The sequence below is a fragment of the Anas platyrhynchos genome, chromosome 1 (assembly GCF_047663525.1).
Source record: "Anas platyrhynchos isolate ZD024472 breed Pekin duck chromosome 1, IASCAAS_PekinDuck_T2T, whole genome shotgun sequence".
NCBI lineage: Eukaryota > Metazoa > Chordata > Aves > Anseriformes > Anatidae > Anas > Anas platyrhynchos.
This window is the reverse complement of record NC_092587.1, coordinates 149,568,243-149,591,736: the sequence shown is the minus strand read 5'-3', so window position 1 is coordinate 149,591,736 and position 23,494 is coordinate 149,568,243. Positions and strand designations below refer to the sequence as shown.

The following is a 23,494-nucleotide window of genomic DNA, read 5'->3' as shown; positions in this document are numbered from 1 at the left end:
TTCACTATGGGCATTTGGTCCCCTGCAGTCTGTTTTAGGACCCAACTGTCTAAGTCCTCATAGATTAAGATTCCTCTTGTCCTGAAGTAGATATTAATTCTGATGTTTTGCACACTATATTTGTTATTTTCTCTCTGTTAAATACAGATGAAAGACTCAGGTGCAGACCTTTGCATTTGAGAAATTTATAATGAGCTGAACATGCAAATCTCTCCAAGTCAGTGGTTGATTTTATCTGAATAAGTGGAAAGCAGAAACTGAAGAAAATGTGTGTGGTACAAATACTACATACCAGTATGGCAAATAAATTAATTGGCATTATTGAAAGAACAAACTTCTTCTGCTTTTTGTTTTCTGTAAGCCTCCAAAGCCATCTTGTTCTTGTCTTTTATGTTTTAATAACATGGCTCACTGATAAAAACTGTCTAAAAATCAGAAAATGTCCTTCTCATTCTAGCATCTCCAGCATCTGTGGGAAACAAAAATAAAACACAAAAATTAGACCCTCCTAAAGAATGTGGCTCTGCAGGGAAGATTTTACTACTGTGTGAATAAATAAAACCATTTGTGCTTGTGGACTCATGTTGATTTTGCTCAGAGGAGGTTGTGGTTACTTCCCACCCCCACTCAAGATGTTGCTGCTAGAATAAGGTTATCTCTTCACCAGTTTGTTTTTGTTTCTTTAAAATATAACACAGACAGAGCAACCTTAAAAAAAGGAAGAGTCAATGGAAGCAAACGAGAAAACAACATTATATAATAAAACATATATTTATAATGTTCTCATAAATAAACCATCAGCTGCTCTTACCACATATTTCCTCTAAAAATATTTTAATCTTAATGGAAAAAACAAACAAACAAAAAAACTATTACTAACACTTTTTCCTTATTTCTAACAGATTTTTCATCCTACACGTGATGCATAACATCACTTGCTATTAAGTTTGTCTAACACTTTCTTTTTAAAACATTATTCTTATTTGCATGTATATTTGTACAACTATAACCATGTAAATCAATTTTTCCAAGCTAACAACATGTTTAATGAGATTTTTTTTTCTTTTAAATGGAAAGATTTTGTGTCTATTTTTTATTTAAAACAATAGTTTTACTTGTTGCTCCCTTTTAGCTCTCCTCAATGTATTCCAGTTGATCTCTTCTTAGTTTCTTAATGTCATGGTTTGTCTAAATATGTTATGAGGTACAAGCTATATTCAGTCTGGGATTTTCAAATCATTTAGAAAATACAAGACGGGCACTACACAAGAACACTAAAATCAGACCAGGTTGGATGGAAAAAAAAAAAAAAACCTTTTAAAAATAGTGCTTAAAATTATTTTCCTGTGTTCCTCAATTTTGGAATATGAGAAGGCACAGGATTGTGGAAATCCACTTGATTGGATGAGACTGCCAAGCTACATACATTGAGCATGAAACCCCATTTTTTAGGAGCTAAATCTTCTCGGAGTCTATCTTCAATGAGCATGTAGCAATTTCTTTCATCTTTTAGTAATGAACAAAACTTTTGCAAATATTCAGAGCTTGGAGAAAGGGCTACTAGATGTACTTTCTGCAACAACAGTATTCCTAAGAAATGAAGAAATAGTTAAGATATAGAACAGTATTGGACAGTAACATACTGTCCAATTCATTAAGAACTGTACAATTCATTAAGAAGAGTCCCCCCAAACTACCCTGAATTAAAAAACCTCTCTCTCCCCCCCCACAAATTTTCTGCCCTAGAAAGGAGAGCTAAAATAAAACACAACACAACAAAACAAAGCCAAGACAATTTTACTGACTACAAGCCATAATAGTGTGTGCTTGCTATCACATTTGATCCTGCTCTCAGAGATTTCAGTGATTTTTTTTTTTCCATTTCAGTCTCCTCTCCTTAGACTTTTGTACCAGCATTTCAGAAAGTGATCATTTCACTGATTAATAGAATTTGTCTGTATTGAGTTCAGAAAACGGGCTGTATTCTATCACTCATCAGATTCATTATGCATAATATGTAGTTCTTTTTTTTTTTTTTTTTTTTTTTCATTTTTTTCCTGTTGTAAGGAGAGCACTTCTTTTGCTAGCCACATTTCTATACAGAATACAGGCACATGTATCGCTTTTTTCAAGTGCAAGGGTGGTTGTTTGTTTTTCCTAAACTGCTTTCAGAAAGCTACAACATTTCAAAATACAATTCTTTCTATATGAAAAGTTCTTATACTTTTTCATCTGTAGAAAGAAAACATAACAATTTCCATATATTCAAATGAAAATTCCTGCTATATAAAGGACAGTCCTTTCATATGTTAAGTAAGATGAGTCCATTTTTGTCATACTTTATTTACAGAAAATCACAGCACTATTTTTGTGGAATTCTTTGCAAGAGAAGATACAGGAATAACAAGAGACTCCTCCACAGCTGCTGCTTGTCAATAACATTGCTGTATCAGCAACATGCTTGAACAATCTGGGATGACAGGAATGCTATTTCCTTTCTCTCTCCAGGTGGGAGCCACTCCCCACTCTGTCCATGATTAAAGAAAGTGACCCCAATGTCAAATGCCTGCGATTCAGGAAATATACCACCATTTTGTAATGACAGTATTAGGAGTCTAAGTTTTTGTACATGAAAGTGTGGGGGTCTCTTGGGTGATGGGGAGTAGACAAAGGGGGAGCTGTTTTGTGTAATCAATATGTTCACTAGGGAAACTGTCTTGGTTTTAACCAAGAAGGAGTACATAGCAATGTGCTAGCTCAGTCATTAACTACATTCATACTTTTCAAGTACTTTCCACTAGAAGTACTTTGGTGTACATCACAACCAATATGCATGGTTCTGCTCAACAGAATTCTTTCAAATATAACTTAAGTCATAACTTATATCTTAAGTCACAAAAGGTACATCATATATGGAAAAAAATATTACAGAACAAAACATAAAAACAAGAAAACAATCAAACAAAAAAATGCTGTTGTAACTGAATGAAATTATGCTAACTTCATTCTTTTGACATGCTGATGACAAGCAAGCCCCATGACACAAACTTGCCTGTGTTTTACCACAAGCATACTGTCTCTGTTCACCAAAACCCTTCTCCTCAGCACTAGATATATGGTGATATAGCCACCAAACTAATAACTAGAAGTTATTAGTTATTAAGAAACACACAAAAATTGAACTCTTTCACTTGCACCAGATTGCAGACACACTAAGTTTCATGTATACTAAGTGTGACTTGCACTTTTTAGATACACATGAAATCAGTGAGGGAGGTAGCTGCCTTATGTTAATAGTATCAATTAAAGAGCAGATATGTAAAGCCAACCAATCTCTGTGAGAACCAAGTGTCCATTTTGCATGAGATTTTGGGGAGATTATTTCATATTATATCTAGATTGACTGTGTATACTTAGTGTTCATAAATTCTTAAGGACAAGGGAGATATCCCAATCATCTGACTTACATGTACATACCTGTACTAGACACCTTATGTGTGCATGGGTTACCTCTGAAAACCTTCAAAGCACCCATCTCATACAGATTGCATGGGTTAGACGCAAAACCTTTTAACAACATGAAATGCAGAAAATTACTTTAGAATCATAGACTCATAGAATCATAATATGGCTTGGACTGTAAGGGAACAAAAAGATCATCCAGTTCAACCCCCTTTCCATAGACAGGTATGCCACCCACTTGATCAGGTTGACCAAGGTCTCATCCAGCCTGGACTTGAACACCTCTGGGGATGGGGCATCCACGACTTCTCTGGGTCTCACCAGTTCCAGTGCCTCATCACACTCTGAGTGAAGAACTTCCTCCTAACATCCAATCTAAATGTATCCTCTTTTTGTTTAAGACTATTCCCCCTTGTCCTATCATTGTCTATGCTAGTAAAGAGTCTCTCTCTATCTTTTTTTTTTTTTTTTTTTTTTATGAGACCCCTTTAAGTACTGATAAGCTGCAATTAGGTCATACCCAGAGCCTTCTCTTCTTCAAGTTGAGCATCACCAGCTCTCTCAGCCTTTCTTCACAGGAGAGGTGCTTCAGCCCCCTGATCATCTTCATGGCTTTTCTTTGGACCCTCTCTAACAGATTCACACACTTTTTGTGCTGGGAACCCCTGTCTTGGACACAAGTGGGGCCTCAGAAGTTCAGAGTAGAGGGGGACAATCATCTCCCTCGACCTGCTGGCCACCCCTCTTTTGATGCAGCCCAGGATGCAGTTGGCCTTCTGGGCTGCAAATGTGCACTGGATGTCATCCCTTTCTTCTGTTTTATCAACCGCACCACACAGATTGGTGTCATCTGCAAACTTGCTGAGAGTGCACTTGATCTCACTATCTATGTCTCTGATAAAGATATTAAATAGAACCAGTCCCAAGACTGACTCCTGAGGGACACTGCTCATCACCAGCCTCTGTCTGGACATAGAACCACCACTGTCTGGGTGCAGCCTTCTAGCCAATTCCTTATGTGCTGCATTATCCACCCTTCAAATCCATATCTTTCCAAAATAGAGATCAGGATGTCATGTAGAACCGTACTAAAAGCCTTGCAGAATCTCACCTAGATGGCACTGGTCAGTCTTCCCTTGTCAATTGATGCAGACTTGTTCTCTAGGCTCTTCAAACACAGTTGCAATTCATGGACTAAAATTGCATGGGTAGTGTCTTTTCTTAAAAGTAGTGTGAAAAATTATTGCAGATGAAGCCAGAAAAGTAGCTTAAAAATCTTTAGTCTCTTTTTGTTTGTTTTCAAAAATGAAAGTGTTTTTGGGGATGGTTGGACCAGGTGATCTTGGAGGTCTTTTCCAACCTTAATAATTTTAAGATTCTATGATTCTATTTAAATCCTAACTCAGAAAGACCAAAACAAAATACAACAATTTTTCTACAGCTGACATTTGCAAACAGATTGCAAGTGGAATACCTTTAATATCAAATAGAAAAGTAACCTCAGTTCCTCAACTATTATGCATTCATTAAAGAATTGTTGGACATGGTTTGGGCCATATTAGTTGGTACACACTCCAGTTATAAAAGTTTTACTAGCAATCTTGCTCAAGTAGCAGCAGGAGGAAGAGTTGCTATGTAACTAATTACAGCTATCAGCAGTGGTTCTGTTTTAAATGGTCTATGAATTAGGCAGTCTCCTAGAAGCACACACAAGTGAATTTGCCATTAACAATGAATAACTGTGAAAAGAATGCAGTACAACTTTACTTAGTCCATCCTGGGATTAGCCAGGCAGCTTTATTCTTACTTGGTCTCTGAAGTAAGTTTCAGAGGAAAAATCAAGAGCCTTTCCCTCAGCAAGGTGATTTCTGACAAATACTTGTTTCATTTTTACAATATAGTCTATATTCTTATTCCAGTGCCACCAAGGCAAGCTGTAACATCATTGTTCTTTGTGGAATAAAAAACACAGATTTTAATAGATTTACTACTGTGATATCTGAAATTTACACCTCTATAAATTAATCGAAAATGTGTCTACATGCTCTGATTTCTTGTTACCTTAATAGGAAAAATATAGTTGCATGAAGAGTTAATGTCTTTCATAATAATTTGGAACTCCTTCAGAACTGCTGACTTACTATTTATATCAATTCACTACTCCAGAAACACATTAATAGATTAGATAAAAGGAAGAAATTCTTTACTGTGAGGGTGGTGAGGCACTGGAACAGGTTGCCCAGAGAAGTTGTGGATGCCCCATCCACACTTTCAATCTGGAAGTGTTGAAGGCCAGGTTGAATGGGGCTTTAAGCAACCTGTTCTAGTTGAAGGCATCCCTGCTCATGGCAGGGTGGATAGAGTCAGATAATCCTGGTCCCTTCCAACCCTCCTAACCTAAACTATTCCATGATTTTATGAATCCATCCAATTACAGTGGTAATTCATTCACTGTTCACGATTAGCAAAATTTTCTCTTTGACATTACACCTATCCCTTCGTAATATTTATCTCCCTGCAATGTTCATTGTTCTTAAGATAACACTTTAAAGATTGTGAAGATTTGTTGTGTTATGGCATCTTATTTCTAGGACTGCTGAATTAAACAGCCTTGTCTGCATAGGTAACCAAACAAATCAGAACTGACCTAGTAGTGAAATTCCAAATTGTCTGTATTTAAGGAACATGTATCTCAGAAAAAAAGAATACTGTATTAATTAGCATTGTCACATGGGATATAAGTCTCTCTGTCACTCTAGATTCCTTTAAAACTCTTGTTCCCATTCTGGATCTGAAAGTTTCAAAGCTATTGTTACAACTAAGACAAATCACAATTTCTTTTACAGAAAATGGATCACTTCTAAAACCTGAAGAAAATTAGATATGACCTCTGCCTTCCTTCTTGCACCTTCCATTGGTTTATTTATTTATTTTTTTAACTACACTATTCATACAAGAATTTCATATAACAAATGTTGTAGAAGAAATGTAAATTACAATTATGCTAAATTAAGCTGTTCTCAGCTCTGTTGCTGAGCTAAGGACAGTTTGAGGTGCCTCCCAGAGGCCTCAATGTTCACTTTTCTAGACAATAAAATAGTTGCTTCAGAGTCATTACTGAATATGCAACAATTTGCTGAAGTTCACCTCAATGAAGAATCTGACCTCAGGACTTTATAACAGCAAATCATCCAGTCCTACAAAATCCTTTAACTTTTGCTCCTTTGAAACCAGCAGAGTAAAACAACAGTGATGCTACTGTAGAGAAGGACTTTGCTAGCCTGCATGTAGGGAAATTGTCCATTCTTTCAGAACATATGACACCATGGGAGACTAACAGCGTCTCAAACAGTCTACTTTGTTTTACAATCGTTTTAACCATGTGCTCCCAAAATAAAGAAACTGTGCACCAAACTACAAACATGTATTGGGGAAAAAAATAAAAATAAAAATTCACAGGAAGTATGTAATGAGGAATGATCTTACAGGTGTTATGTCATCACCTTGAAAGTTATATGACTACTTACAGAATCACAGAATCATCCAGGTTGGAAGAGACCTCCAAGATCACCTAGTCCAACCTCTGACCTAACACTAACAAGTCCTCTACTAAACCATATCACTAAGCCCTACATCTAAACATCTTTAAAAAACCTCCAGGGACTGTGACTCCACCACTTCCCTGGGCAGCCTATTCCAATGCCTCACAACCCTCTCAGTCAAGAAGTTCTTCCTAATAACCAACCTAAACCTCCCCTGGAGCGACTTTAGCCCATTCCCCCTTGTCTTGTCACCAGGCACATGAGAGAATAGACCAACCTTTACCTCACTACAGCCTCCTTTAAGGTATCTATAGAGTGTGATAAAGTCGCCCCTGATCCTCCTCTTTTCCAGACTGAACAATCCCAGCTCCCTCAGCCGCTGCTTGTAAGACTTGTTCTCCGGAACCCTCACCAGTTTTGTTGTCCTTCTCTGGACTCTCTTGAGCACCTCAGTGTCCTTGTTGTAGCGAGGGGCCCAAAACTGAACACAGTACTCAAGGTGTGGTCTCACAAGAGCCAAGTAAAGGGGGACAATCACTTCCCTAGCCCTGCTGGCCACACTGCTTCTTAGACAAGCCAGGATGCCGTTGGCTTTCTTGGCCACCTGAGCACGCTGCTGGCTCATATTCAGCCCACTATCAACCAATACTCCCAGGTCCTTCTCTGCCAGGCAGCTTTCCAACCATTCCTCTCCCAGTCTGTAGCTCTGCTTGGGGTTATTGCACCCCAGGTGCAGGACCTGGCACTTGGCCTTGTTGAATTTCATGCAGTTGACCTCAGCCCATCGGTGCAGCCTATCCAGATCCTCCTGCAGAGCCTTCCTACCCTTGAGCAGATTGACACACGCACCTAACTTGGTGTCATCTGTGAACTTTCTGAGGGTACACTCAATGCCTTCATCCAGATCATCAATGAAGATATTAAAGAGGACCGGCCCCAGCACCGAGCCCTGGGGAACGCCACTGGTGACCGGCCTCCAACTGGATTTGACTTCATTCACCACGACTCTTTGGGCCCGGCTATCCAGCCAGTTTCTAACTCAATGAAGCATACGCCAGTCCAAGCCAAGAGCAGACAGTTTCTTGAGTAGAATGCTGTGGGAAACGGTGTCAAAAGCCTTGCTGAAGTCAAGGTAGACCACATCCACAGCCTTTCCCTCATCCACCAAAGCGCATCACTTTGTCATAGAAGGAGATCAGGTTCGTCAAGCAGGACCTGCCTTTCATAAACGCATGCTGACTGGGCCTGATCGCCTGCTTGCCCTGCAAGTGCTGAGTGATGACTCTCAAGATAATCTGCTCCATGAGCTTCCCTGGCACTGAGGTCAAACTGACAGGCCTATAGTTTCCCGGGTCTGCCCTCCAGCCCTTCATGTAGATGGGCGTCATGTTTGCTAGCCACCAGTCAACTGGGACATCCCCCGATAGCCAGGACTGCAGATAAATGATGGAAAGCGGCTTGGCCAGCTCCTCTGCCAGTTCTCTCAGTACCCTTGGGTGGATCCCATCCGGCCCCATTGACTTGCGCACATCCAAGTGCCATAGCAGGTCGCTAACCATTTATTCGTGGACAGTGAGGGCCACATCCTGCTCCCCATCCCCTTCCGCCAGCTCACGGTACTGGGTATCCGGAGAACAACCAGTATTACCGCTAAAGACTGAGGCAAAGAAGGCATTAAGCACCTCTGCCTTTTCCTCATCTTTTGTAACAAGGTTTCCCCCCGCATCCAGTAAAGGATGGAGATTCTCCTTAATCCTCCGTTTTGCACTGATATATTTGTAAAAAGATTTTTTGTTGTCTTTAACGGCAGCAGCCAGGTTGAGCTCCAGATGAGCTTAGGCCTTTCTAATTTTGTCCCTGCACAGCCTCGTAACATCCTTATAGTCCTCCTCAGTGTCCCGCCCTTTTTTCCAAAGATTGTAAACCCTCTCTTTTCTCCTAAGCTCAGGCTGCAACTCTCTGTTGAGCCAGGCCATTCTTCTTCCACACCAGCTCGTCTTTGGGCACGTGGGGACAGACCGCTCCTGCGCCATTAAGATTTCCCTCTTGAAGAGCGCCCAGCCTTCCTGGACTCCTCTGCCCTTCAGAACCGCCTCCCAAGGGACTCTACCAACCAGTGTCCTGAGCAGCTCAAAGTCAGCCCTCCAGAAGTCCAATACAGCGGTTTTACTGGTCCCCTTCCTGGCCTTGCCAGTAATAGTGAACTCCACCATTTTGTGGTCACTCTGCCCAAGACAGCTTCCAACCACCACATCTCCCACCAGTCCTTCTCTGTTTGTGAAGAGAAGGTCTAGCGGGGCGCCACCCCTGGTAGGCTCACTAACCAGCTGCATCAGGAAACTACCTTCCACAGAAACCTCCTAGACTGCTTTCTCTGGGCTGTGTTGTGCTTCCAGGATATGTCAGGGAAGTTGAAGTCCCCCACGAGAACAAGCGCCGACGATTTCGCGACTTCTTTCAGCAGCCTGTAGAACTCCTCATCCGTCTCCTCATCCTGGTTCGGCAGTCTATAACAGACCCCGACCAGGACGCTAGCCTTGTTGGCCTTCCCGCTGATCCTAACCCAAAGGGACTCAACCTTGCCATTCCCAGCCTCGAGTTCCACAACATCGAAAGACTCTCTAATATAGAGAGCCACACCACCACCCCTTCTGTGCTGCCTGTCCCTTCTGAAGAGCTTATAGCCAGGCATTGCAGAACTCCAGTCATGAGACTGGTCCTACCACGTCTCCGTGACGGCAACCAAGTCGTAGCCTGCCTGCCCCACGATGGCTTCCAGCTCCTCCTGTTTGTTACCCATGCTGCGTGCATTGGTGTAGATGCACTTCAGCCGGGCCATTGCCTTATCTCCCGGCCTTGCCATTGTTCCCCCTGGCACAGCTCCAACATGCCTTGAGCGAATGAACGGCTGTGCGAACGGCTGTGTGGTGCTTAGCTGCCGGCTAGGGGAAACCATGACAACAGCAATGTAGTCATGTAACCAAATTGAAGCCAAAACTTTCAGCCCAGTCCTTGACCTGAACAGGGAGTGAGGATCCGTATCCTGGCATTTATACGTGATAGTTTATGTGCAGCCAAAGTAAATACTGCAGTCGGAGGTCATGGCGTTAGATTTTGAAAAGTCCGGCATAAAGAAGAGATCTCAGAAAGGCAAATTTAAGCAACATTAACGTCAAGCAAAGTCTTTCTGATTGCTATATTCTTTATCTGTCGTGATTAGACAGATGAAAATCTATGACGTCAATTTTGCCTTTTAGGTCATTTTCTTTTTTATTTTATTTAAGTTTATTGATCTTATTTTAACAGGCTCTGTACTAATTTTCCTCACAGAATGACTAGCAGAAATATGAGCCTTACGTGCCTTTTGTATTTAATTCATTAGGTCAACTCTAACCACTAAGCCAGGTTATTTCTATTAGCGATAAGGAGCAATTGAACCTTAAACATTGAAACCTAGGTTGATGAGCCTATTCCGCAAGGTCTCATGACTCCACACATGTGAAGTGAAATCTGCCAGGTGGGGATCATTTGACATTTGCTATAAAGGAAGCATGAGGAGTATGGGAAGACTTGCCACTCTAGGGGAGTATGAGGTTCAGGTTACATAGGGTGCTTTTTCTACTGTCCTCGTGAAATGGAATCAGTGTTCCTAAGTAGACTACTTTTTCATCGTGTTTTCTATAATCTCTGTGAAATAGTTTGGGACACTCTATGAGCTACTAACATTGGTGGTGACTACTCAGAATGGGAAAAACCTGGCGGTGCTACTTCCCCATGAAGTTGTTTAGAAGAAAGTAAAATTCAGAAGCTGGCAGGTAAGTGCTCCTGGATTAAAAATTTGATACGGGTTGGGGAGCTTGAGGATTTCTTTGACCGTGTCTGTAACATGGAACTTGGGGTTTTTTAAAGTTTTTGTCGTGTAATCAAGGATAACAGATGTCCTGGTCCCCAGTCCTGGTCCCCAGTCCTGGTCCCCAGTCCTGGTCCCCAGTCCTGGTCCCCAGTCCTGGTCCCCAGTCCTGGTCCCCAGTCCTGGTCCCCAGTCCTGGTCCCCAGTCCTGGTCCCCAGTCCTGGTCCCCAGTCCTGGTCCCCAGTCCTGGTCCCCAGTCCTGGTCCCCAGTCCTGGTCCCCAGTCCTGGTCCCCAGTCCTGGTCCCCAGTCCTGGTCCCCAGTCCTGGTCCCCAGTCCTGGTCCCCAGTCCTGGTCCCCAGTCCTGGTCCCCAGTCCTGGTCCCCAGTCCTGGTCCCCAGTCCTGGTCCCCAGTCCTGGTCCCCAGTCCTGGTCCCCAGTCCTGGTCCCCAGTCCTGGTCCCCAGTCCTGGTCCCCAGTCCTGGTCCCCAGTCCTGGTCCCCAGTCCTGGTCCCCAGTCCTGGTCCCCAGTCCTGGTCCCCAGTCCTGGTCCCCAGTCCTGGTCCCCAGTCCTGGTCCCCAGTCCTGGTCCCCAGTCCTGGTCCCCAGTCCTGGTCCCCAGTCCTGGTCCCCAGTCCTGGTCCCCAGTCCTGGTCCCCAGTCCTGGTCCCCAGTCCTGGTCCCCAGTCCTGGTCCCCAGTCCTGGTCCCCAGTCCTGGTCCCCAGTCCTGGTCCCCAGTCCTGGTCCCCAGTCCTGGTCCCCAGTCCTGGTCCCCAGTCCTGGTCCCCAGTCCTGGTCCCCAGTCCTGGTCCCCAGTCCTGGTCCCCAGTCCTGGTCCCCAGTCCTGGTCCCCAGTCCTGGTCCCCAGTCCTGGTCCCCAGTCCTGGTCCCCAGTCCTGGTCCCCAGTCCTGGTCCCCAGTCCTGGTCCCCAGTCCTGGTCCCCAGTCCTGGTCCCCAGTCCTGGTCCCCAGTCCTGGTCCCCAGTCCTGGTCCCCAGTCCTGGTCCCCAGTCCTGGTCCCCAGTCCTGGTCCCCAGTCCTGGTCCCCAGTCCTGGTCCCCAGTCCTGGTCCCCAGTCCTGGTCCCCAGTCCTGGTCCCCAGTCCTGGTCCCCAGTCCTGGTCCCCAGTCCTGGTCCCCAGTCCTGGTCCCCAGTCCTGGTCCCCAGTCCTGGTCCCCAGTCCTGGTCCCCAGTCCTGGTCCCCAGTCCTGGTCCCCAGTCCTGGTCCCCAGTCCTGGTCCCCAGTCCTGGTCCCCAGTCCTGGTCCCCAGTCCTGGTCCCCAGTCCTGGTCCCCAGTCCTGGTCCCCAGTCCTGGTCCCCAGTCCTGGTCCCCAGTCCTGGTCCCCAGTCCTGGTCCCCAGTCCTGGTCCCCAGTCCTGGTCCCCAGTCCTGGTCCCCAGTCCTGGTCCCCAGTCCTGGTCCCCAGTCCTGGTCCCCAGTCCTGGTCCCCAGTCCTGGTCCCCAGTCCTGGTCCCCAGTCCTGGTCCCCAGTCCTGGTCCCCAGTCCTGGTCCCCAGTCCTGGTCCCCAGTCCTGGTCCCCAGTCCTGGTCCCCAGTCCTGGTCCCCAGTCCTGGTCCCCAGTCCTGGTCCCCAGTCCTGGTCCCCAGTCCTGGTCCCCAGTCCTGGTCCCCAGTCCTGGTCCCCAGTCCTGGTCCCCAGTCCTGGTCCCCAGTCCTGGTCCCCAGTCCTGGTCCCCAGTCCTGGTCCCCAGTCCTGGTCCCCAGTCCTGGTCCCCAGTCCTGGTCCCCAGTCCTGGTCCCCAGTCCTGGTCCCCAGTCCTGGTCCCCAGTCCTGGTCCCCAGTCCTGGTCCCCAGTCCTGGTCCCCAGTCCTGGTCCCCAGTCCTGGTCCCCAGTCCTGGTCCCCAGTCCTGGTCCCCAGTCCTGGTCCCCAGTCCTGGTCCCCAGTCCTGGTCCCCAGTCCTGGTCCCCAGTCCTGGTCCCCAGTCCTGGTCCCCAGTCCTGGTCCCCAGTCCTGGTCCCCAGTCCTGGTCCCCAGTCCTGGTCCCCAGTCCTGGTCCCCAGTCCTGGTCCCCAGTCCTGGTCCCCAGTCCTGGTCCCCAGTCCTGGTCCCCAGTCCTGGTCCCCAGTCCTGGTCCCCAGTCCTGGTCCCCAGTCCTGGTCCCCAGTCCTGGTCCCCAGTCCTGGTCCCCAGTCCTGGTCCCCAGTCCTGGTCCCCAGTCCTGGTCCCCAGTCCTGGTCCCCAGTCCTGGTCCCCAGTCCTGGTCCCCAGTCCTGGTCCCCAGTCCTGGTCCCCAGTCCTGGTCCCCAGTCCTGGTCCCCAGTCCTGGTCCCCAGTCCTGGTCCCCAGTCCTGGTCCCCAGTCCTGGTCCCCAGTCCTGGTCCCCAGTCCTGGTCCCCAGTCCTGGTCCCCAGTCCTGGTCCCCAGTCCTGGTCCCCAGTCCTGGTCCCCAGTCCTGGTCCCCAGTCCTGGTCCCCAGTCCTGGTCCCCAGTCCTGGTCCCCAGTCCTGGTCCCCAGTCCTGGTCCCCAGTCCTGGTCCCCAGTCCTGGTCCCCAGTCCTGGTCCCCAGTCCTGGTCCCCAGTCCTGGTCCCCAGTCCTGGTCCCCAGTCCTGGTCCCCAGTCCTGGTCCCCAGTCCTGGTCCCCAGTCCTGGTCCCCAGTCCTGGTCCCCAGTCCTGGTCCCCAGTCCTGGTCCCCAGTCCTGGTCCCCAGTCCTGGTCCCCAGTCCTGGTCCCCAGTCCTGGTCCCCAGTCCTGGTCCCCAGTCCTGGTCCCCAGTCCTGGTCCCCAGTCCTGGTCCCCAGTCCTGGTCCCCAGTCCTGGTCCCCAGTCCTGGTCCCCAGTCCTGGTCCCCAGTCCTGGTCCCCAGTCCTGGTCCCCAGTCCTGGTCCCCAGTCCTGGTCCCCAGTCCTGGTCCCCAGTCCTGGTCCCCAGTCCTGGTCCCCAGTCCTGGTCCCCAGTCCTGGTCCCCAGTCCTGGTCCCCAGTCCTGGTCCCCAGTCCTGGTCCCCAGTCCTGGTCCCCAGTCCTGGTCCCCAGTCCTGGTCCCCAGTCCTGGTCCCCAGTCCTGGTCCCCAGTCCTGGTCCCCAGTCCTGGTCCCCAGTCCTGGTCCCCAGTCCTGGTCCCCAGTCCTGGTCCCCAGTCCTGGTCCCCAGTCCTGGTCCCCAGTCCTGGTCCCCAGTCCTGGTCCCCAGTCCTGGTCCCCAGTCCTGGTCCCCAGTCCTGGTCCCCAGTCCTGGTCCCCAGTCCTGGTCCCCAGTCCTGGTCCCCAGTCCTGGTCCCCAGTCCTGGTCCCCAGTCCTGGTCCCCAGTCCTGGTCCCCAGTCCTGGTCCCCAGTCCTGGTCCCCAGTCCTGGTCCCCAGTCCTGGTCCCCAGTCCTGGTCCCCAGTCCTGGTCCCCAGTCCTGGTCCCCAGTCCTGGTCCCCAGTCCTGGTCCCCAGTCCTGGTCCCCAGTCCTGGTCCCCAGTCCTGGTCCCCAGTCCTGGTCCCCAGTCCTGGTCCCCAGTCCTGGTCCCCAGTCCTGGTCCCCAGTCCTGGTCCCCAGTCCTGGTCCCCAGTCCTGGTCCCCAGTCCTGGTCCCCAGTCCTGGTCCCCAGTCCTGGTCCCCAGTCCTGGTCCCCAGTCCTGGTCCCCAGTCCTGGTCCCCAGTCCTGGTCCCCAGTCCTGGTCCCCAGTCCTGGTCCCCAGTCCTGGTCCCCAGTCCTGGTCCCCAGTCCTGGTCCCCAGTCCTGGTCCCCAGTCCTGGTCCCCAGTCCTGGTCCCCAGTCCTGGTCCCCAGTCCTGGTCCCCAGTCCTGGTCCCCAGTCCTGGTCCCCAGTCCTGGTCCCCAGTCCTGGTCCCCAGTCCTGGTCCCCAGTCCTGGTCCCCAGTCCTGGTCCCCAGTCCTGGTCCCCAGTCCTGGTCCCCAGTCCTGGTCCCCAGTCCTGGTCCCCAGTCCTGGTCCCCAGTCCTGGTCCCCAGTCCTGGTCCCCAGTCCTGGTCCCCAGTCCTGGTCCCCAGTCCTGGTCCCCAGTCCTGGTCCCCAGTCCTGGTCCCCAGTCCTGGTCCCCAGTCCTGGTCCCCAGTCCTGGTCCCCAGTCCTGGTCCCCAGTCCTGGTCCCCAGTCCTGGTCCCCAGTCCTGGTCCCCAGTCCTGGTCCCCAGTCCTGGTCCCCAGTCCTGGTCCCCAGTCCTGGTCCCCAGTCCTGGTCCCCAGTCCTGGTCCCCAGTCCTGGTCCCCAGTCCTGGTCCCCAGTCCTGGTCCCCAGTCCTGGTCCCCAGTCCTGGTCCCCAGTCCTGGTCCCCAGTCCTGGTCCCCAGTCCTGGTCCCCAGTCCTGGTCCCCAGTCCTGGTCCCCAGTCCTGGTCCCCAGTCCTGGTCCCCAGTCCTGGTCCCCAGTCCTGGTCCCCAGTCCTGGTCCCCAGTCCTGGTCCCCAGTCCTGGTCCCCAGTCCTGGTCCCCAGTCCTGGTCCCCAGTCCTGGTCCCCAGTCCTGGTCCCCAGTCCTGGTCCCCAGTCCTGGTCCCCAGTCCTGGTCCCCAGTCCTGGTCCCCAGTCCTGGTCCCCAGTCCTGGTCCCCAGTCCTGGTCCCCAGTCCTGGTCCCCAGTCCTGGTCCCCAGTCCTGGTCCCCAGTCCTGGTCCCCAGTCCTGGTCCCCAGTCCTGGTCCCCAGTCCTGGTCCCCAGTCCTGGTCCCCAGTCCTGGTCCCCAGTCCTGGTCCCCAGTCCTGGTCCCCAGTCCTGGTCCCCAGTCCTGGTCCCCAGTCCTGGTCCCCAGTCCTGGTCCCCAGTCCTGGTCCCCAGTCCTGGTCCCCAGTCCTGGTCCCCAGTCCTGGTCCCCAGTCCTGGTCCCCAGTCCTGGTCCCCAGTCCTGGTCCCCAGTCCTGGTCCCCAGTCCTGGTCCCCAGTCCTGGTCCCCAGTCCTGGTCCCCAGTCCTGGTCCCCAGTCCTGGTCCCCAGTCCTGGTCCCCAGTCCTGGTCCCCAGTCCTGGTCCCCAGTCCTGGTCCCCAGTCCTGGTCCCCAGTCCTGGTCCCCAGTCCTGGTCCCCAGTCCTGGTCCCCAGTCCTGGTCCCCAGTCCTGGTCCCCAGTCCTGGTCCCCAGTCCTGGTCCCCAGTCCTGGTCCCCAGTCCTGGTCCCCAGTCCTGGTCCCCAGTCCTGGTCCCCAGTCCTGGTCCCCAGTCCTGGTCCCCAGTCCTGGTCCCCAGTCCTGGTCCCCAGTCCTGGTCCCCAGTCCTGGTCCCCAGTCCTGGTCCCCAGTCCTGGTCCCCAGTCCTGGTCCCCAGTCCTGGTCCCCAGTCCTGGTCCCCAGTCCTGGTCCCCAGTCCTGGTCCCCAGTCCTGGTCCCCAGTCCTGGTCCCCAGTCCTGGTCCCCAGTCCTGGTCCCCAGTCCTGGTCCCCAGTCCTGGTCCCCAGTCCTGGTCCCCAGTCCTGGTCCCCAGTCCTGGTCCCCAGTCCTGGTCCCCAGTCCTGGTCCCCAGTCCTGGTCCCCAGTCCTGGTCCCCAGTCCTGGTCCCCAGTCCTGGTCCCCAGTCCTGGTCCCCAGTCCTGGTCCCCAGTCCTGGTCCCCAGTCCTGGTCCCCAGTCCTGGTCCCCAGTCCTGGTCCCCAGTCCTGGTCCCCAGTCCTGGTCCCCAGTCCTGGTCCCCAGTCCTGGTCCCCAGTCCTGGTCCCCAGTCCTGGTCCCCAGTCCTGGTCCCCAGTCCTGGTCCCCAGTCCTGGTCCCCAGTCCTGGTCCCCAGTCCTGGTCCCCAGTCCTGGTCCCCAGTCCTGGTCCCCAGTCCTGGTCCCCAGTCCTGGTCCCCAGTCCTGGTCCCCAGTCCTGGTCCCCAGTCCTGGTCCCCAGTCCTGGTCCCCAGTCCTGGTCCCCAGTCCTGGTCCCCAGTCCTGGTCCCCAGTCCTGGTCCCCAGTCCTGGTCCCCAGTCCTGGTCCCCAGTCCTGGTCCCCAGTCCTGGTCCCCAGTCCTGGTCCCCAGTCCTGGTCCCCAGTCCTGGTCCCCAGTCCTGGTCCCCAGTCCTGGTCCCCAGTCCTGGTCCCCAGTCCTGGTCCCCAGTCCTGGTCCCCAGTCCTGGTCCCCAGTCCTGGTCCCCAGTCCTGGTCCCCAGTCCTGGTCCCCAGTCCTGGTCCCCAGTCCTGGTCCCCAGTCCTGGTCCCCAGTCCTGGTCCCCAGTCCTGGTCCCCAGTCCTGGTCCCCAGTCCTGGTCCCCAGTCCTGGTCCCCAGTCCTGGTCCCCAGTCCTGGTCCCCAGTCCTGGTCCCCAGTCCTGGTCCCCAGTCCTGGTCCCCAGTCCTGGTCCCCAGTCCTGGTCCCCAGTCCTGGTCCCCAGTCCTGGTCCCCAGTCCTGGTCCCCAGTCCTGGTCCCCAGTCCTGGTCCCCAGTCCTGGTCCCCAGTCCTGGTCCCCAGTCCTGGTCCCCAGTCCTGGTCCCCAGTCCTGGTCCCCAGTCCTGGTCCCCAGTCCTGGTCCCCAGTCCTGGTCCCCAGTCCTGGTCCCCAGTCCTGGTCCCCAGTCCTGGTCCCCAGTCCTGGTCCCCAGTCCTGGTCCCCAGTCCTGGTCCCCAGTCCTGGTCCCCAGTCCTGGTCCCCAGTCCTGGTCCCCAGTCCTGGTCCCCAGTCCTGGTCCCCAGTCCTGGTCCCCAGTCCTGGTCCCCAGTCCTGGTCCCCAGTCCTGGTCCCCAGTCCTGGTCCCCAGTCCTGGTCCCCAGTCCTGGTCCCCAGTCCTGGTCCCCAGTCCTGGTCCCCAGTCCTGGTCCCCAGTCCTGGTCCCCAGTCCTGGTCCCCAGTCCTGGTCCCCAGTCCTGGTCCCCAGTCCTGGTCCCCAGTCCTGGTCCCCAGTCCTGGTCCCCAGTCCTGGTCCCCAGTCCTGGTCCCCAGTCCTGGTCCCCAGTCCTGGTCCCCAGTCCTGGTCCCCAGTCCTGGTCCCCAGTCCTGGTCCCCAGTCCTGGTCCCCAGTCCTGGTCCCCAGTCCTGGTCCCCAGTCCTGGTCCCCAGTCCTGGTCCCCAGTCCTGGTCCCCAGTCCTGGTCCCCAGTCCTGGTCCCCAGTCCTGGTCCCCAGTCCTGGTCCCCAGTCCTGGTCCCCAGTCCTGGTCCCCAGTCCTGGTCCCCAGTCCTGGTCCCCAGTCCTGGTCCCCAGTCCTGGTCCCCAGTCCTGGTCCCCAGTCCTGGTCCCCAGTCCTGGTCCCCAGTCCTGGTCCCCAGTCCTGGTCCCCAGTCCTGGTCCCCAGTCCTGGTCCCCAGTCCTGGTCCCCAGTCCTGGTCCCCAGTCCTGGTCCCCAGTCCTGGTCCCCAGTCCTGGTCCCCAGTCCTGGTCCCCAGTCCTGGTCCCCAGTCCTGGTCCCCAGTCCTGGTCCCCAGTCCTGGTCCCCAGTCCTGGTCCCCAGTCCTGGTCCCCAGTCCTGGTCCCCAGTCCTGGTCCCCAGTCCTGGTCCCCAGTCCTGGTCCCCAGTCCTGGTCCCCAGTCCTGGTCCCCAGTCCTGGTCCCCAGTCCTGGTCCCCAGTCCTGGTCCCCAGTCCTGGTCCCCAGTCCTGGTCCCCAGTCCTGGTCCCCAGTCCTGGTCCCCAGTCCTGGTCCCCAGTCCTGGTCCCCAGTCCTGGTCCCCAGTCCTGGTCCCCAGTCCTGGTCCCCAGTCCTGGTCCCCAGTCCTGGTCCCCAGTCCTGGTCCCCAGTCCTGGTCCCCAGTCCTGGTCCCCAGTCCTGGTCCCCAGTCCTGGTCCCCAGTCCTGGTCCCCAGTCCTGGTCCCCAGTCCTGGTCCCCAGTCCTGGTCCCCAGTCCTGGTCCCCAGTCCTGGTCCCCAGTCCTGGTCCCCAGTCCTGGTCCCCAGTCCTGGTCCCCAGTCCTGGTCCCCAGTCCTGGTCCCCAGTCCTGGTCCCCAGTCCTGGTCCCCAGTCCTGGTCCCCAGTCCTGGTCCCCAGTCCTGGTCCCCAGTCCTGGTCCCCAGTCCTGGTCCCCAGTCCTGGTCCCCAGTCCTGGTCCCCAGTCCTGGTCCCCAGTCCTGGTCCCCAGTCCTGGTCCCCAGTCCTGGTCCCCAGTCCTGGTCCCCAGTCCTGGTCCCCAGTCCTGGTCCCCAGTCCTGGTCCCCAGTCCTGGTCCCCAGTCCTGGTCCCCAGTCCTGGTCCCCAGTCCTGGTCCCCAGTCCTGGTCCCCAGTCCTGGTCCCCAGTCCTGGTCCCCAGTCCTGGTCCCCAGTCCTGGTCCCCAGTCCTGGTCCCCAGTCCTGGTCCCCAGTCCTGGTCCCCAGTCCTGGTCCCCAGTCCTGGTCCCCAGTCCTGGTCCCCAGTCCTGGTCCCCAGTCCTGGTCCCCAGTCCTGGTCCCCAGTCCTGGTCCCCAGTCCTGGTCCCCAGTCCTGGTCCCCAGTCCTGGTCCCCAGTCCTGGTCCCCAGTCCTGGTCCCCAGTCCTGGTCCCCAGTCCTGGTCCCCAGTCCTGGTCCCCAGTCCTGGTCCCCAGTCCTGGTCCCCAGTCCTGGTCCCCAGTCCTGGTCCCCAGTCCTGGTCCCCAGTCCTGGTCCCCAGTCCTGGTCCCCAGTCCTGGTCCCCAGTCCTGGTCCCCAGTCCTGGTCCCCAGTCCTGGTCCCCAGTCCTGGTCCCCAGTCCTGGTCCCCAGTCCTGGTCCCCAGTCCTGGTCCCCAGTCCTGGTCCCCAGTCCTGGTCCCCAGTCCTGGTCCCCAGTCCTGGTCCCCAGTCCTGGTCCCCAGTCCTGGTCCCCAGTCCTGGTCCCCAGTCCTGGTCCCCAGTCCTGGTCCCCAGTCCTGGTCCCCAGTCCTGGTCCCCAGTCCTGGTCCCCAGTCCTGGTCCCCAGTCCTGGTCCCCAGTCCTGGTCCCCAGTCCTGGTCCCCAGTCCTGGTCCCCAGTCCTGGTCCCCAGTCCTGGTCCCCAGTCCTGGTCCCCAGTCCTGGTCCCCAGTCCTGGTCCCCAGTCCTGGTCCCCAGTCCTGGTCCCCAGTCCTGGTCCCCAGTCCTGGTCCCCAGTCCTGGTCCCCAGTCCTGGTCCCCAGTCCTGGTCCCCAGTCCTGGTCCCCAGTCCTGGTCCCCAGTCCTGGTCCCCAGTCCTGGTCCCCAGTCCTGGTCCCCAGTCCTGGTCCCCAGTCCTGGTCCCCAGTCCTGGTCCCCAGTCCTGGTCCCCAGTCCTGGTCCCCAGTCCTGGTCCCCAGTCCTGGTCCCCAGTCCTGGTCCCCAGTCCTGGTCCCCAGTCCTGGTCCCCAGTCCTGGTCCCCAGTCCTGGTCCCCAGTCCTGGTCCCCAGTCCTGGTCCCCAGTCCTGGTCCCCAGTCCTGGTCCCCAGTCCTGGTCCCCAGTCCTGGTCCCCAGTCCTGGTCCCCAGTCCTGGTCCCCAGTCCTGGTCCCCAGTCCTGGTCCCCAGTCCTGGTCCCCAGTCCTGGTCCCCAGTCCTGGTCCCCAGTCCTGGTCCCCAGTCCTGGTCCCCAGTCCTGGTCCCCAGTCCTGGTCCCCAGTCCTGGTCCCCAGTCCTGGTCCCCAGTCCTGGTCCCCAGTCCTGGTCCCCAGTCCTGGTCCCCAGTCCTGGTCCCCAGTCCTGGTCCCCAGTCCTGGTCCCCAGTCCTGGTCCCCAGTCCTGGTCCCCAGTCCTGGTCCCCAGTCCTGGTCCCCAGTCCTGGTCCCCAGTCCTGGTCCCCAGTCCTGGTCCCCAGTCCTGGTCCCCAGTCCTGGTCCCCAGTCCTGGTCCCCAGTCCTGGTCCCCAGTCCTGGTCCCCAGTCCTGGTCCCCAGTCCTGGTCCCCAGTCCTGGTCCCCAGTCCTGGTCCCCAGTCCTGGTCCCCAGTCCTGGTCCCCAGTCCTGGTCCCCAGTCCTGGTCCCCAGTCCTGGTCCCCAGTCCTGGTCCCCAGTCCTGGTCCCCAGTCCTGGTCCCCAGTCCTGGTCCCCAGTCCTGGTCCCCAGTCCTGGTCCCCAGTCCTGGTCCCCAGTCCTGGTCCCCAGTCCTGGTCCCCAGTCCTGGTCCCCAGTCCTGGTCCCCAGTCCTGGTCCCCAGTCCTGGTCCCCAGTCCTGGTCCCCAGTCCTGGTCCCCAGTCCTGGTCCCCAGTCCTGGTCCCCAGTCCTGGTCCCCAGTCCTGGTCCCCAGTCCTGGTCCCCAGTCCTGGTCCCCAGTCCTGGTCCCCAGTCCTGGTCCCCAGTCCTGGTCCCCAGTCCTGGTCCCCAGTCCTGGTCCCCAGTCCTGGTCCCCAGTCCTGGTCCCCAGTCCTGGTCCCCAGTCCTGGTCCCCAGTCCTGGTCCCCAGTCCTGGTCCCCAGTCCTGGTCCCCAGTCCTGGTCCCCAGTCCTGGTCCCCAGTCCTGGTCCCCAGTCCTGGTCCCCAGTCCTGGTCCCCAGTCCTGGTCCCCAGTCCTGGTCCCCAGTCCTGGTCCCCAGTCCTGGTCCCCAGTCCTGGTCCCCAGTCCTGGTCCCCAGTCCTGGTCCCCAGTCCTGGTCCCCAGTCCTGGTCCCCAGTCCTGGTCCCCAGTCCTGGTCCCCAGTCCTGGTCCCCAGTCCTGGTCCCCAGTCCTGGTCCCCAGTCCTGGTCCCCAGTCCTGGTCCCCAGTCCTGGTCCCCAGTCCTGGTCCCCAGTCCTGGTCCCCAGTCCTGGTCCCCAGTCCTGGTCCCCAGTCCTGGTCCCCAGTCCTGGTCCCCAGTCCTGGTCCCCAGTCCTGGTCCCCAGTCCTGGTCCCCAGTCCTGGTCCCCAGTCCTGGTCCCCAGTCCTGGTCCCCAGTCCTGGTCCCCAGTCCTGGTCCCCAGTCCTGGTCCCCAGTCCTGGTCCCCAGTCCTGGTCCCCAGTCCTGGTCCCCAGTCCTGGTCCCCAGTCCTGGTCCCCAGTCCTGGTCCCCAGTCCTGGTCCCCAGTCCTGGTCCCCAGTCCTGGTCCCCAGTCCTGGTCCCCAGTCCTGGTCCCCAGTCCTGGTCCCCAGTCCTGGTCCCCAGTCCTGGTCCCCAGTCCTGGTCCCCAGTCCTGGTCCCCAGTCCTGGTCCCCAGTCCTGGTCCCCAGTCCTGGTCCCCAGTCCTGGTCCCCAGTCCTGGTCCCCAGTCCTGGTCCCCAGTCCTGGTCCCCAGTCCTGGTCCCCAGTCCTGGTCCCCAGTCCTGGTCCCCAGTCCTGGTCCCCAGTCCTGGTCCCCAGTCCTGGTCCCCAGTCCTGGTCCCCAGTCCTGGTCCCCAGTCCTGGTCCCCAGTCCTGGTCCCCAGTCCTGGTCCCCAGTCCTGGTCCCCAGTCCTGGTCCCCAGTCCTGGTCCCCAGTCCTGGTCCCCAGTCCTGGTCCCCAGTCCTGGTCCCCAGTCCTGGTCCCCAGTCCTGGTCCCCAGTCCTGGTCCCCAGTCCTGGTCCCCAGTCCTGGTCCCCAGTCCTGGTCCCCAGTCCTGGTCCCCAGTCCTGGTCCCCAGTCCTGGTCCCCAGTCCTGGTCCCCAGTCCTGGTCCCCAGTCCTGGTCCCCAGTCCTGGTCCCCAGTCCTGGTCCCCAGTCCTGGTCCCCAGTCCTGGTCCCCAGTCCTGGTCCCCAGTCCTGGTCCCCAGTCCTGGTCCCCAGTCCTGGTCCCCAGTCCTGGTCCCCAGTCCTGGTCCCCAGTCCTGGTCCCCAGTCCTGGTCCCCAGTCCTGGTCCCCAGTCCTGGTCCCCAGTCCTGGTCCCCAGTCCTGGTCCCCAGTCCTGGTCCCCAGTCCTGGTCCCCAGTCCTGGTCCCCAGTCCTGGTCCCCAGTCCTGGTCCCCAGTCCTGGTCCCCAGTCCTGGTCCCCAGTCCTGGTCCCCAGTCCTGGTCCCCAGTCCTGGTCCCCAGTCCTGGTCCCCAGTCCTGGTCCCCAGTCCTGGTCCCCAGTCCTGGTCCCCAGTCCTGGTCCCCAGTCCTGGTCCCCAGTCCTGGTCCCCAGTCCTGGTCCCCAGTCCTGGTCCCCAGTCCTGGTCCCCAGTCCTGGTCCCCAGTCCTGGTCCCCAGTCCTGGTCCCCAGTCCTGGTCCCCAGTCCTGGTCCCCAGTCCTGGTCCCCAGTCCTGGTCCCCAGTCCTGGTCCCCAGTCCTGGTCCCCAGTCCTGGTCCCCAGTCCTGGTCCCCAGTCCTGGTCCCCAGTCCTGGTCCCCAGTCCTGGTCCCCAGTCCTGGTCCCCAGTCCTGGTCCCCAGTCCTGGTCCCCAGTCCTGGTCCCCAGTCCTGGTCCCCAGTCCTGGTCCCCAGTCCTGGTCCCCAGTCCTGGTCCCCAGTCCTGGTCCCCAGTCCTGGTCCCCAGTCCTGGTCCCCAGTCCTGGTCCCCAGTCCTGGTCCCCAGTCCTGGTCCCCAGTCCTGGTCCCCAGTCCTGGTCCCCAGTCCTGGTCCCCAGTCCTGGTCCCCAGTCCTGGTCCCCAGTCCTGGTCCCCAGTCCTGGTCCCCAGTCCTGGTCCCCAGTCCTGGTCCCCAGTCCTGGTCCCCAGTCCTGGTCCCCAGTCCTGGTCCCCAGTCCTGGTCCCCAGTCCTGGTCCCCAGTCCTGGTCCCCAGTCCTGGTCCCCAGTCCTGGTCCCCAGTCCTGGTCCCCAGTCCTGGTCCCCAGTCCTGGTCCCCAGTCCTGGTCCCCAGTCCTGGTCCCCAGTCCTGGTCCCCAGTCCTGGTCCCCAGTCCTGGTCCCCAGTCCTGGTCCCCAGTCCTGGTCCCCAGTCCTGGTCCCCAGTCCTGGTCCCCAGTCCTGGTCCCCAGTCCTGGTCCCCAGTCCTGGTCCCCAGTCCTGGTCCCCAGTCCTGGTCCCCAGTCCTGGTCCCCAGTCCTGG

General features: G+C 56.0%; 1 long non-coding RNA gene across 1 annotated transcript in view; it reads left to right on the top strand.

Moving 5' to 3' along the window:
* The first annotated feature begins 10,592 nt into the window (after positions 1-10,592).
* LOC113839794 (uncharacterized) overlaps positions 10,593-23,494 on the top strand; it is a 32,735-nt gene continuing 19,833 nt past the window's right edge. Inside the window, exon 1 of the long non-coding RNA XR_005269790.2 lies at positions 10,593-10,819. This is a non-coding gene — a long non-coding RNA (uncharacterized lncRNA). The remainder of the gene's footprint in view (positions 10,820-23,494) is intronic.